This window comes from Hylobates moloch, unplaced genomic scaffold (assembly GCF_009828535.3).
Source record: "Hylobates moloch isolate HMO894 unplaced genomic scaffold, HMol_V3 SCAFFOLD_6, whole genome shotgun sequence".
In the NCBI taxonomy this organism is placed as follows: domain Eukaryota; kingdom Metazoa; phylum Chordata; class Mammalia; order Primates; family Hylobatidae; genus Hylobates; species Hylobates moloch.
In genome coordinates this window covers 132,546,149-132,551,572 of record NW_026652281.1, presented here as the reverse complement: position 1 = coordinate 132,551,572, position 5,424 = coordinate 132,546,149, and the positions used below count along the sequence as shown (strand labels likewise).

Sequence of the window (5,424 nt, the reverse complement as noted above, 5' to 3'; positions counted from 1 at the left end):
GCTCATTTCATGTTGGAAAAAAAGTAGTACTTTCAGTGAAGAGACAGGAAAACAACAGAGTGAGTCAATGTAATCTAAGGAGAAAAGATGAATCTAAAATCTTTGTTTTGCTAAATTACTTCAATCTCCTCCTTTGTCAAAACTTATCAAAGAGTCCAGGGAGTTAGTAAGCTGATTAGTTTACAAATGTTCTTTATCTTCTCTTGAAACTATAGCAATTTTAACGAGCAGGAAAATGTCCAAAAAGAAGAAAAATAGGCTATCCAACTCTGGGAAAGATATGAAGATAACTTCTGTAGGGTCCTAAGAGATGGGAAAATAAGATAACCTGAACCTAAAGAGAGATTTGGAGTTGGTTTGAGAAAGAATATTCAAGCTCAGAATCCCTGGAGATCTTCAAGCAGAGCTGGACCACTATTTGTTGAAGATGTTTTATAGGAAATGGACTTATCAGAGGAGGCACTGGACTAGATGATCTCTGAGTTACATTCTAATCTAAAACTCACTCTGTTTCTCTGTAGCACTTAAAAAAAAATTCCAAGAAAATGGTGGCTTGAATGCAATTCCTTTACTCTCCTCAATTCAAATCATTTTATTTCATTTATATCAAAGCCTGGGGCTCTGGTGGCTGAGTGCAAATTTGTAAGAGACCCAGGCTGCACACAGTTTATCAGCCTTTGTTAAAATTATATATAAGCCCCAGAGTGTAACTGCTTCTTTGGGAGAATAAAAGGGAAGGCTTTCTTTGTTATATATAGAAAGACATATTAAGACTACTGTCAGAACAAGGAAATAAAGGTTTACTTCTCTTAAGAAAAAGAGAGAGAGAGAGAGAAAGCCTTGGGAGAAGGATTTCAACTAAAATGTGGATCTTGGGAATGTTTGGCTTACAGAGATCTGTGGACCCAGGGGACAGATAAACAGAGGCCCTAGTGTCTATCAGATCTCTCAGGCTCCTCGAAAAAATGTTAACAGGTGAGTGAAGCATTCCCACCCTTCAGGCTGAGTGAGTACAGGAGACACGAAAGCAGAGAGATGTACTCCATGTTAACAATACCTCAGAGCAGCATAGCAGCCAGAGACAGAAAGATCAATCAAAACAAACAAAACACAGAACCAACCTCTGATAGATGCTAGAAGAGACAGATGACAATTTGAAAAGAAAAAACAATAAGAGCTTAGGGATATCTGTGTATACCCCCTTTACCTTCTACTCCCATTTCTCAAGGGTACTTTCCAGAAATAAAAGAAATAGTTTCCAACTAAACTATTTAGGAGATGAATTAAGGGAGAAGATGTTCAAGATCACTGCTGAGACAAGATTTAGTGGCCTAAAAAATTTAGAGTATGAAGAAATACATAAAAACATAAACATCACAAGACAAAAAAGATGAAAATGAATTGGAGGAGGACTATGAGAGATTTAACATACAAATCAAAAGAGCTCTAGAAGATGTTTTTTAATTATTATGGATGCATAGTAGTTGTACATATTTGTAGCGTACATGTGATATTTTTATATAAGCATACAATATGAAATGATCAAATCAGAATGATCAGGATATTCATCACTTCAAGGATTTATCATTTCTTAGTGTTAATAACATTTCAGTCCCACTCTTTTAGTTATTTTGAAGTGCACAATAAAATATTGTTAACAATAAGATCTATTGTGCTACCAAACACTAGATCTTATTCTATTTGAGTGTATTTTTGTACACTTTAGCCATTCCCTCTTTATCTCACCTCTCCATATTACCTTTCTCAGCCTTTGGTAACCATCATTCTTCTCTCTATCTCCATGAGTTGAATTTCTTTTTTAGCTCCCACATTTGAGTGAGAACACACAATATTTGTCTTTCTGCACCTTTGTTATTTCACTTAACATAATGTTCTCCATATCTATCCATGTTGCTGCAAATGACAGGATTTCATTTTTTTATGGTCAATAATATTCCATTGTGGATATGTACATTTTCTTTATCCATTCATCCGTTAATGGACACACAGGTTGATTCCATATCTTGGCTATTGTGACTAGTACTGCAATAAACATGAGTGTGCATGTATCTCTTTGATATCCCAGTTTTCTTTCTTTTGGGTATACATGCTGCAGTGGTATTGCTAGATCATATGATAGATATAAATAGAGACAACAATTCAAAAAGTGAGAGGGATGGAGTTAAATTGTAGAGTTTTTTTGTTTTGTTTTTGTTTTTCACATTTCAAGTTTATTAAAACTTTAGCAGTACAAGTTATCCAGATTGCAGATTATCAAAAGATCAACTCAATGAAATCCACATTTTAAGAAAAGGGGCAAGCATAACACAACCCAAAAACAATGAAAAGGAAAACAACATAAAGAAGATTCACTAGCAAGTCTCTCAAACTTAAAATTCAAAACAGAACAGAAATAAGTTTATATAACTCACTCATCCACTTTTGTCTTCATCTGTTTCAGGGCTTGATTCATAATCAAATTTTCTTTTCTTTCATGTACATGGTCACTTTCTTGACCCTTTGATTCTTGGTTTTCTTTTTCCACTGAGGATCTGATCTTCTCATCCTCCTTATTTTTCAATGTGTTGACTGCTTTTTTTTTTTTTGAGAAGGGATTTTATCTATATCCGCCTTTTTCCCTGGTTTTTTGATTTATGATCCTGATTTTTTTTGAGACGGAGTCTCGCTCTGTCGCCCAGGCTGGAGTGCAGTGGCGCGATCTTGGCTCACTGCAAGCTCTGCCTCCTGGGTTCACGCCATTCTCCTGCCTCAGCCTCTCCGAGTAGCTGGGACTACAGGCGCCTGCCACCACGCCCGCTAACTTTTTTTTGTATTTTTTTTAGTAGAGACGGGGTTTCACCGTGGTCTCGATCTCCTGACCTCGTGATCCGCCTGCCTCGGCCTCCCAAAGTGCTGGGATTACAAGCGTGAGCCACCGCGCAGTACATTTCTTTTCTCACTCTCAGAATTTTTTCTGTGTGAACTCTTACTTTCTTGGTTTCTGTATTTTTCTTTGTTTCTGTTTTAACTTTCTTCTGTCTCTGAGCTCCATGAGTCTCTCCTCCTTCTCCCCCTATCTTTACTTCTTGATCTTCCTGGTGGTGTTCTTCTCCCTCGGCTTTGTGACTGTCCTCTTCTGTATTCCTGTTCTCTGTATCTGTGGTACTCCTTGCTTCCGCTGCAATCTCTGTCACGGCTTCTAGATCGCACTCTTCTTCTTCTGTCCCTACTTCTGCTTTGCTCTCCTGTTCTGCTATTATAACTGTGTCTACCTTTAGTTATACCACATTCTCTACTCTTGGATTGTGCACATCTATCCTTTTCCTTAGTTTTACTATGATCATGCTCATTACTCTTTGACTCTGTTTAGACTTCTCTTTACTTCTACCCCTTTCCTGATCATTTTCTTTACAATCAGGCTGCTTTTCTTTTTCTTTAACATTCTCATGATCCCTTCCTTTGCTCCTTGACCTCATCCTCTTTTCTTCATGTCTATTATGTTTTGAATCTCCTTCTTTACTCTTTGATTTCTCTTTGCTCTTACTCTTAATTTTAGATTTGGCCCTTTTTCTTCACTTTGTTCATATTATATTTATCATCTTTTTCTGAATTTCTTCTGATGTCTCTCTGCTGTTAGATTTACAGTCTTTAACTTGCTTTTTCCTTCTCATTTTTTCTTTTGGACTCTCAAATACATTCCTGTGGTTAGTTAGTTTTCTCTCTTTTACTCTAACTGACTTCTCTGATTTTCTTTCATTTCATTCAACTCACTCTTATCCCCTTTGATCCATCTTTCACCACTTGATACCCTCATCCTTTGAGCTCTCTGCATCTCTTGCCTCCAATGTGCAGGAGTCTCACTAAGTCTGAAACAATCCCTTGATCTGGATCTGGAAGGAGGTTGATAACACCTTGATCCTCTTCCTTTAATTCTCCTGCCAGATCTAGTAACTAAAAGTTGTCTCTGGTATGAAGCAGGCTGGGAGTTAGATGGATTACATTCTCGTTCTCTTTCTCTCTCTCTCTGGCTTTTCCTTTCCATTGCATCAGCTTTAGGAGGACTTTTTCTCATTAGGAATCTATTTTCAGGTATCGGAGGGATCTCTTCTAGACAGACAGTAGACTGGAGTTGTGCTTTAAGATTTTCAGCTTCTTTCTTTCACTTCTTTTCATTCTTGTGTTTTTGGGAATTTTTCCTATGTTTTTTTTCTCTTTTCTTTGATTTCTCTTCAGAAGCACTTTCAGAATCACAGGAATCAGGTGAGAACTGAGAATCACTTGAGCTATCTTAGTCACTAGATGATGAGGAGGAAGATGATTATGATTTATACCTTTTCTTTTCTTCTTTCTTAACTTTAGATTTGGGAATCAGCTCTCCACAACTGAGTATCTGTAGCTCTGTAAATGCTTTGCTAGCAGCATCCATCTTGTGGTTTTCTATCTCTCTTACAACTTCTTGGCTAGAGATTACTTGTTCAAAAACAACATGATGCCCATCTAAATGAAGAGTTGGTTCCATTGTTATGAAAAACCGTAAACCATTTGTATCCTTCCTTCTGTTGGCCATTGACAAGAGAAATTCTTTGTTGTTTTTTAACAGCAAAATTCTCGTCTTCAAAAAATCCTTCTTAGATAGATTCCCCTCCTCGTCCGTTTCCCTCACTGAAGTCATCACCTTAAACCATAAAATCCTTGACAGCTCTGTGAAAGAGACAACTCTTATAATGTAATGGCTCTGAGTTGATTTCCCTGTTCCCTTTTCACCTGTACAAAGACAACTAAACTTCTCACATGTTTTGGGGCACACATCAGAAAATAATTCAAAGACAACTCTTCCAGCAGGTTGTTAATGGCAATGTCAAAAAAAAAAAATCGAGGACATTGAACCTTTATTCCCATGGCTCCAATACCTAATCTTCAAATGAAGAAAAGACCAAAAAAAAAAAAAACCAAGGACAACTGATGCCTTGGCTCTTGCAATGGTAAGAGTTTCTCCTTCTTTTGGTCCAGTCCTTTAAACCGCTTCATATCTACCCCCTCCAGAAAAGGAGCTAAAGCCCGCTAACCGCCTCCCTCCCCGACAGTTCAGTCCTAATTGTAGAGGTTTTTTTTTTTTTTAGTTTTTTTCTTTATTTGCTTGTTTTTTCTATTCTTTGTAATCAGAGTTGTCATCAGTTTAAAATAATTGATTATGAGATGTTATTTGCAAGCCTCACATTAACCACAAAACAAAAACATATAATACACACAAAATAAAAAGCAAGAAATTAAAACATACTATCAGAAAAAAATTACTTTTATGCAAAAGAAGTCAGGAGAAAAGGATACAAGAAAGAGAGGCTCAACAAAACAACCAGAAAACAAATAAAATGGCAGTAGCAAGTCCTTGACTATCAATAATAACACTGAATAGAAACGGGGTAA

The 5,424-nt window shown here is 36.9% G+C and overlaps 1 pseudogene; it reads right to left on the bottom strand.

Annotated features, from left to right (window-relative positions):
* Positions 1-2,432: 2,432 nt before the first annotated feature.
* LOC116471761 (peptidyl-prolyl cis-trans isomerase G-like) lies at positions 2,433-4,899 on the bottom strand (annotated as a pseudogene).
* Between the last annotated feature and the right edge of the window lie 525 nt (positions 4,900-5,424).